The sequence below is a fragment of the Notamacropus eugenii genome, chromosome 4 (genome assembly GCF_028372415.1).
Source record: "Notamacropus eugenii isolate mMacEug1 chromosome 4, mMacEug1.pri_v2, whole genome shotgun sequence".
In the NCBI taxonomy this organism is placed as follows: Eukaryota; Metazoa; Chordata; class Mammalia; order Diprotodontia; family Macropodidae; genus Notamacropus; species Notamacropus eugenii.
The window spans coordinates 429,169,798-429,179,622 of record NC_092875.1 but is presented as its reverse complement, the minus strand read 5'-3'; the positions used below and the strand labels follow the sequence as shown (position 1 = coordinate 429,179,622).

The 9,825-nt window shown below is 37.6% G+C and overlaps 1 pseudogene; it reads right to left on the bottom strand.

The window, feature by feature from the left end:
* Nucleotides 1–558: 558 nt before the first annotated feature.
* Nucleotides 559–6,545, bottom strand: LOC140502681 (transgelin-2 pseudogene; annotated as a pseudogene).
* Between the last annotated feature and the right edge of the window lie 3,280 nt (nt 6,546–9,825).

The following is a 9,825-nucleotide window of genomic DNA, read 5'->3' as shown; positions in this document are numbered from 1 at the left end:
AAACTCACCCATAAAATGAAGGAGAACGGATTAGCAAAAAGAATCTAACGTACCCTTTGCCCAAGGAGTTGAGAATATAGATGAGATGGACAGCTGTATGATGGGAAAGAAGTCAGCAATGTGTTCTGATCCAAAGACCACTGAGCTTTATGACTTGAGGCAGAGGAAAAAAAAATTCCCTTCAATTCTTCTCCAAAAGAAGGAGAGAACAAAAATTGTTCAAAATGAGAGAAGTGTATAGGGTGCAAAGGGACGGTCAAGGACCTGAGAGCACGCTGCTACCACAACAAATAAGAGAGAGTGTAGCCTCAAAATTGTGTGGAGGCAAAGAGCTCTGTACCCAAATGTCCTGAACCATAATGATTTAGCTTTCATGAAAAGCATTTTATATATATGTATATGCATATAATATTATATATTTATATATATAATTATAATATATAGTTATATATGATATAATAACATGTTATATATTTTACATATTATATATAAAAAGAAAGTGAAAAATTATACTTCAATTTGCACTCAGAGCTCATCAGTTCTCTTTGTGGAGATAGATAGTATTTTTCATCGTGTGTCCTTCATAATTGTTAAAGTGAGGATAATTAAAGCACCTACCTTACACAGGGTTGTTGTGAGGATCAAGATAACATACATGGAACACATTTCAAAACCTGAATAGCTATATACATGTTAGCTATTATTGTTGTTGTTAAAAAAAGGCCATGTTGCATTTCTGCACATTTAGGATTCAAAGGCTAGTATTAGACAAAACTGTCTTTGGTCTAAAGTATGACTGTACAATGTTTCATTTGCTCAAAGCTGAGAAGACAATAGTTGGCTATACAGAGTGAGAGGAGATTCTAATTTCTGGGACCATTGGGTACAGGGGAGAGAGAAGCTGAAGATAAAGATTTTTTATTGATACTTATTATGAACAAAGGGAAAAGATTATATTAAAGACTGTCCTGGACACAACCGAGTCATCAGTGTTCTTGAAAGAGGAAGCTTGGTAAAGAAATGCAAGGCAAAGTCCCTGGGCAACTTACCGTTTCCATGGTTCCATTACTATTGTAGGTTTAAGAAAAGACAGGAGACAGACAAGGTGATATTTGTAGAGAAAGTTGTGCTTGAAAGGAAAAAGAATGGATCTACCCACACTAGGGTGGGACCCAGACAGGCAATAGTTATCCATCAGCAAAATAGCCCCTTTCCACCACCACTGTTAGAAATGGAGGGTCATGTTGGGATAATGTTTTCCTCTGAGATTTTAAATGCTGCTTTAATTATTTTTTTCCTGTATCTTACACAGAATTTTCTAGCATTATTGCTACAAGCTTTGGATTTACCAATATGATAATTTTATTTTGGATGTTTAATTTTTTTCATTTTGAATACTTTTGCCTCTTATTTTAATTTTCCTTGTATGCTTCAAGCTTAGAATTTAATTTAACTCACTAATTTTTCAATTATTGTGAAGACTTATTTTTTGTTGGATTTTATAATTTTTACCCCCACTTTTGTTTTCTTTTTGTCTTATTTTATTTTCTCCCTCATCAAAACTGATTTTTGCTTTGCATCATGTTTCTATTTTTGGATTACTTGTTTTATTGTTATTCCTATTTTGGTTTTTCAGTCTCTCTGGGTAGTTGCCTCCATTATACCCACTCTATGACACCCCCCGTTGCATTTTCATATGAATACTTGCTATTTAATGGTGCTAGCTGCAACATTGAGTGTGATTTCATTGCCTGTTGGGGTGTAAAATGAATAGTCATACTAACATTGCTGCTAATTTGCTTTATTGCTACCTGTCAAATGCTTGGAGTTCTGCTCTATAGCAACCCTGAGGTATAAAATTCATTATACTAGTTCATTTTCATACTACAATTGGACAAATTTGGTCATTATTGATCAACATTATGGATATATGAACGTTGCATATGAAATACATTGCCATTTACTGAACATTGATGTCCAGGAGTGACTACTGATATTTGGCATAGATCCAAATATGAAACTGAGGTAATTACAAAAGCATTGAAGGACGAGTTTATAGAAGAATTAGGATCAGAGAATCTACTAAGGACTTTCTCTGTGAATTACCAGATCCATTCAACCACTCAAAATTTCCTAACAAAATCCACATGGTCAAAATATGTGGAAATTAGATCACAATCCTCCATGTGAACTAGAATTCTGTAAAAAAAACAAACAAACAAACATACAAACTGAAAACAGTGAATAAAAGGACACAAGAGCATCACAGTTGAAATGCAGAAATAACTCTATAGTAGGAGACTGACATGTAGAAGAAACTGAGAAAAGATTATTCCTACCAGAATCAGACAGCTCATTATGAACGAAGCTAATTCCATATTCTCTATTTTCAGAAATGAAAACTTTACCTGGGCTAAAAAGAGGGCTTGTTTCACTAAGCTATATAGAGGAATACATTTGGGAAGGACCAAGGTTAGATCTACTACATCAGAAAGAAACAGCTTACATGTGAGAAGGCTGAAGTTAGTCCCATGGCACAGCACATTGGGATTGGGCTAGTTCCACTGTGGTATGCAGACAACCTTTCTTGCCCATCAGGTGAGAGATGGAGAAGTCTCACTTATTGGCAGGGATGAGGCTTCATTGCTGGTAGTAATACTAGGACCAAGATAGAAATTTTCTGAAGAAAGGAACCTTGCCTTCTAGAAAAGACTCAGTAGAGGTCTGGGTGGAACAAGCATAGCATACAGGTTAGCTATCATCATCAGGTGACAAGGAAGTAGATAAAGTTTTGTTGGAAAGTATCAGAGGCTCTGCAATTGAAAACCTGAGGGACCTAAGTATAAGATACTCTGAATTCACATATCAGAAATGTCCTTACAAAAACTCAAGTCGTTCTAGAACCCTGGTACAGTAACTGAGGTGGTGTTTTCTGCATGGCAATAACATTCAATACAAAGGAAAACTGTCATACAAATTCATGTTGTAAATGGACAATCACTTATCGAGACTGGTAGCCAAGAAAAGAGGAACCCCCTGAAAGATGAGATATGAAGAAACTGACCTGATTACTAAAGGATTATGGGTTTGACTTGACTTGAGAGTATCAGTATAGACTGTTATAGAAACAGTGATGAATTGATAGAGAAAAAAAGTATTTGATCAATTGGAAGAGGGCCCATACAATAACCTATATTATAGAATCTTAACCTTAACCATCTTAGAGATGTTTTCTTGTGTACAGGTCACAGAAACCATGCAGGGGAATGACTCTAAAGATGTAGTATAAATTTAATGACCAATCGTAATTTGAGAAGACTGATGATGAAATATGCTCTCCACATCCTGATAGAGAGATGGTGTCCTCAGAATTCACATTAAGACTTTTTTTTTACATGGTCAATGTGGTGATTTGTTTTTCTTGATTATATATACTTATATATTTTCTTTCTCAATGAGTGGAGGAGGGGAGATGGGATGGAGAGAGTTCAGAAATGAAAATAAATTAGAATTTATCACCTTTTTTTTTGAGGCAATCAGGATTGAGAGACTTGCCCAGAGTCACACAACTAGTAATTATCTAAGACCAGATTTGAACTCAGGTCCTCCTGACTTCAGGAACAGTGTTCTAGCCACTGTGCCATCTAGCTATCCCATAAGCTGGAATTTTAAAAAAGATATAGTGTAAGCTGAAGAAAATATGATGAAAGTGGGCTCCTAGATAAAACTGTTCTTTAGCAGATAAAAAGACAAGGAATTGAAACCATAGCAGAGAGATACAGGGATATCATGAGGAGAAAAACAGAGACAGAGCTACTTTCTTGAGGATCAAGTGAATTAAAAATTATAAAGCACTTACATTGTCCCTGGCACAGAGTAAGCATAGCATACAGGTTAGCTATCATCATCATCTTCACTTTTCAACTGTGAAGATAACGGACTCAATTTAGAGGCAACAACGATGAGAATATTTGCGGGTGCTGTGTGATAAAGCCTCAGAATCAACACAGAAATGAAGACAGGTCCAGGAAAAGGTGGCTCGGATCCTGAAAGGAGTGAGCATGACCTCATTACCATTTGCATGTTCTACCTGGTCTCTTAAGAGTCCTGCACATGTTCCTGTTCCTCATTTCCACCTATTGGCTTCCTTGGCTCTCTTTAAGTCCCAGATAAAATCTCATCTTTTCTTTTTTCTTTCTTTTTTTTTTTTTTTACAAAGACTGGGAATCTTTATTCAGATCAGCAAACTCACATTCTTCAAGTCTCAAACTTTGGGTGGGTCTTTTGAGGCAGAGGGGAAGGACAGAGGAGAGATGAGAAGGCAAGGCCAACCCACTTCCCTGGACATCCCCTCCACCCTTGAACCCTGTCTCAAGCTACTGGGTAAAGAGGAGAATAAGCTGCAGAGAATGCTAAGAAGGGAGGGACTGAGGGGAAAAAGAGGCCTCTGCCAAGGAGAGACCTACCCAGATGTGTGGCTTTCAAAGCCCAGCTGTGACCAGAACAGCAGCCACTATAGGCCCCTCCCTATAAATGAAGTCCCCACGGTATCAAGGCTGGGGGAGGGGGGAACAAGAAAACAACTTTGTGGAAAAGAAATTAGTCCCATGTTCAGCTCCTTTCAAGGCAGTGCCCTGAACCCTAGCCTAAAGAATGGCTAAATGGGTGCAAATTCCCAAATGAGGGGACAAGCCAGGGTGGGAGAATGAATAGGAATGTTGAAGGGGTCAGGTACCCTTGGTCTGGGAGAAGGGAGGATGGAACAGTTGGTCCAGTTTTGCTGATTTGGGGACAGGGAGTGTACTATAGCAAGTTGAAGGTGAGAAAGCATTGGCTCAGCACCTGTAGGCACAACAGGAGAAGCAGTGCCACAGAAGCAGTGCCAAGAAGAGTAAGGAGCAGGGAGGGAAGAGTTGGGAACAGGAGGAGCTTGAAAGTTCCATGGGCTTCCTGGGAATATCACTGCTAGAAATATATTAACCATTCAAGGGAGGGTAACAAAGAGTGGTGATCAGAGGTTCTGACATGGCATCCCATATTCAGTCATGCCAACCTGAGATGCCCCATGTTTGGTGCCCATTTGCTGCTCGATGACATTCTTGCTTTCCTGCAATTGGTTATCTGTGAAGTTTCAGGGATTCTCCTTGGACTTCTTAGGAAACCAGTTAGGATCTCCAGAGAAGAAGCCATCACCCTGAGCCATTGCCAACCCACCTAGGTTCATCAGTGTCTACTATACATATTCTTTCCTTCCCAGAGGTCCACAGTTTGGAAGATATCAGTGGCATTGATGGCATAGCGTTCAGTCGCCTGCAGGAACTGAGAAATCTGTTCCATCCGTTTGAAGGTCATGCCTGAAGCCTGATTTTCATTACTGGGCCCTGGCCTTCAGGGCATAGCCCATGAATGAGCTCACACAGCACCGTGCCATCCTTGAGCCAGTTTTGGAAGTTCTCTGGCCCAGGCTGGGGCCTCCCCAACATCCCTGCGGCACTGTGTGGTAATTTGCTAAATGAGGATCTGCTTCAGATTGGCATCATGTTGCTTCTCAATGTTCTGCTGTTCCTCTAGGCTCAGTCCCTAAGCAGATCCCCTACTGGCCGTTCTGAGATGATGATGCAGGTATCTTTACCAAGAGGTGGTGAATGTAGAACTGAGCGGACTGGGGTGCGGTGCAGTGAGTGGTCAAAATCTCATCTTTGGCAGGAAGTTTTTCCCAATCCTTAATTCTAATGTTTTCCCTCTCTTAATTCTTTCGTATTTATCCTGTATATAGCTTCTTTGTAATATTTGTTTGACTGTTGTTTCCTTTATTCAGTTGTAAGTACCCTAAGCGCAGAGGCTATCTTTGCCTCTTCTTGTATTTCCAGCACTTAGCGCAGTGCCTAGCACAGAGTAGGTGTGCAATAAATATTTACTGACTGCTCCAAATTCCTAGTAACTAGAGAAATGCAAATTAAAGCAACTCTGTGTTTCTACCTCACATTCATTAGATATAAGAACATGACCAAAAAAGGAAAATTACAAATGTTGGAGAGGTTGACAGAAAACAGGTACACTGCATTTTAATAGATCTATGATTTGGCAGAGCCATTCAGGAGCTATGAAAGCTATTTAGACCATAACCCAAAAGTTACTAAACTATACATACCCAATGTCACAGCAATATCATTACTAGGTTTATACCCTAAAGAGATCAAAGAAAGAGGAAAAATATATTTGCAAAAATATTTGCAGTTGCTTTTTGTAGTGGAAGAGAATTAGAAATTTAGGAGGTACTCATAAATTGGGAGAATGACTGAAGAAAGGCAGTACTATTTTACCGTAAGAAGTGATGAAGGCGATAGTTTTAGAGAAATTTGGGAAGACTTGTATGAACTGATATAGACTGAAGTAAGAAGAACCAGAAAGATAATTTATACAAACAATATTGTAAAAATGAACAATTTTAAAAGACTTCAGGACTCAGTGACCAACCAAGATTTCAGAGGGCCAGTGATGAACTAAATCTGGAGCATGAGATACCCAGTTTTGGACATGGCCATTGTGGGAGTTTGTTTTCCCTGTCTCGTAACACTTTTCATCAGCAAAAGAGATAAAGGAAGATGGTGGAAGGAAGAAACTTCGGACTACAAAAAGAGCAGTCAAGAAAAACAAAAAGGTAAACATAAGTGAGCAATCATAAGAGACTAAACAAGGATAAATTGTGTATATTTTAATATGGGGAGATGATCCATGTGTACCTTCAATACCCTATCATCATTTGGGTCAGAGAGGGAGACCAACATGAAAGAAATCCTGGGAATTGTATTATTATGCTTTGATGATCTTAAAAGCAGAGTAGAAAGGGAGAGAAAAGGAATACACTAAAGAGAAAAGTTAAAGGAACTCATCTTGAATAATTGGGGTGTACAAGTAGAATACTATACAAACAAGAAGAAAGGTGAGGAAATAGGAGACACTTGAATGTCACTCTCATCTGAACTGGCAAACATAAATAAATAGGTAAGCAGGCAGATAAATAAAGAAAAACAGATATAGAGTGAAATGTGCAGATCAAGAGGAATAATTTATACAAAAACTGTCCAACAACTTTCAAAGATTTAGGAAGTCTGATCACCCTAATGAGCAACCATAATTCTGGGGGACTAATGAAACACAACACCCACCTCTTGATAGAGAAGCGAAAGACTCAGAATGGAAATGAGAGGTTTTTTTTTAATATGACCAATATGGAAATTTGTTTGACTATATATGTTTGTAACAAGGAAAAAACAAGTAAAATCTCACCTAAAATTAAAAAAAAAAATACAGACAAATAATTGGGGAACTATTTTATTACTGGGCCCTGGCCTTCAGGGTATAGCCCATTGATGAGCTCACGTTAATGAAATTGAAATTGAAAATTCTACTTAAATTAATTTATGCTTTCAATGCCAAAACAAATTTCTTGTTATTGAGTCCTTTCACTCCTGTCCAACTCTTCATAACTCCATTTGGGGTTTTCTTGGCAAAGATACTCGGGTAATTTGCCGTTTCCTTCTCCAGCTCATTTTATAAATGAGGAAATGAGGCAAACAGGATTAAATGACCTGTCCAGGGTCACATGGCTTGTAAGTGCCATGAAAGATGAGTTTTCCTGATTCCAGGTCTAGTGCTTTATCTATTGTGCTACCTAGATGGCCTTAAAACAAACTAACAAAGGAGAACTTTTTATAACTAGATAAAATAATAGCAAAATTCACCTGGAGATCTATGAATAAGGGAAGAGTTCATGACCAACAATAGATAGAAAGGATTGCAAGATATAAAATGGATAGTTTCAATTACATTAAATTTAAAAGTTCTGCACAAACAAAATGAATGCAGCCAAAATTAGAAGGAATGCAAGAAACTGGGAACACTTTTTTACAAGTTTCTCTGATAAAGGTCTTATCTCTCAAATAAAAAGGGGAACTGAGCCAGATTTGTAAAAATAAGATTCATTACCCAGTTGATAAATGGACAAAGAATATAAACAAGAAGTTTTCAGAAGAAGAAATCAAAGCTCTCAACAGTCATATAAAAATATGTTCTAAATCACTAATAATCACAGTAATGAGAGAAATCCAAATTAAAACAACACCCATCAAATTGGCTAATGTTACAGAAAAAGAAAAATGACAAACGATGGAGGGGGATGTGAAACAAAGTAGGTATAGCAATAGACTGTTGGTGGGGCTATGAACTGGTCCAACCATTTTGGAGAGCACTTTAGAACTATGCCCAAAGAGCAATAAAACTGTGCTTACTCTATGACCCAGCAATACCCCTGCTAGGTATGCACTCCTAAGAAATCAGAGAAAAAGAAAAAGGACCCCTACATACAAAAATATGTATAGTGGCTCTTTTTGTGGTGACAAAGTATTGGAAACTGAGGAAATGTCCGTCAACTGGAGAATGGTTGAATAAATTGTGATATTTTTAATATTGTTATGCCCTAAGAAATGATGAAGAAGATGGTCAAAAAACCTGGGAAGATTTACTTGAACTGAAACAAAATGAAGTGAGCCAAACTAGAAGAACATTGTAGACAGTAACTATAATATTGTGATAATAGTCAACTGTGACAGACTTAGCTACGCTGATCAAGACAATCATTCAAGATAATTTCAAAGGACTCATGATGAAAAGTGCTACCTACATCCAGAGAGAACTGATCAACTCTGAGTGCAGATTGAAGCATATTTTTCTTTGCTTTTCTTGCTTTTTTTTTTCCATATGGCTAATGTAGAAATGTTTTTCATAATTTCACATATACAATAGGTTTCATATTTCTTGCCTTTTCAATGAGTAGAGAAGGGCACAGAGGTAGGGAGAGAATTAGAGCTGAAAATTTGAAAAAGTGAAGATTTGAAAAAAAAAATCATCTGGAGAAACAGTCAAGAATCTCAAGGAGGATAACGAAAAATAAAAGTGGGAAGAAAGGGGGCCTGCCAGTCCTAGGGCTCAAACTACAACTACACAGTAGTAATAAAACAATCTGATACTGACTGAAAATTAGAAAAGTTGATCACAGAAACAAACAGTTTAGGTACAAAGACCCAAAGGCAAACATAGTAGCAATTCAATAAACACGCAAATGCCAACTACTAGGGTAATGATTCATTGTTTGACAATAACTTTTAGGAAAATTGGAAGGAAGACTGGAAAAACTCAGATTGAGTTTAGCATCTTACACTATATATCATTACAAGAACCAAATGGATATATGACCTACATATAAAAGGTTATATCAAGCAAATTAGAGGAGAAAGAAGTTACCTTTCACAACTATGAATGTGGGGAAAGCTCATTTGTTGTTCAGTCATTTTAGTTACGTCTGACTCTTTGTGACCCCATTTAAGGTTTTCTTGGAAAAGATACTGGAGTAATTTACCATTTCCTTCTCCAGCTCATTTACAGATGAGGAAACTGAGGCAAACAGGGTTGAGTGACTTGCCCAGGGTCACACAGTTATCAAGTGTCTGAGACTGGATTTGAATTCAGGAAGATGAGTCTTCCTGGCTCCAGACCTGACACTCTACTGTGCCATGTAGCTGCCCTGTATAAATATACGTGTGTGTGTCTGTATATATGTATATGTGTGTGTACATTATATATGTACACACATATATTTACTTAATAGTATTTTTCCCAATTACATTGAAAGAAAATTTTCAACATTCATTTTTGTAAGATTTTGAGTTCCAAATTTTTCTCCCTCCATCTCTTCCTTACCCCCCTACCCAAGGCAGCAAGCAATCTGATACGGGTTATACACATACAATCATCTTAAACATATTT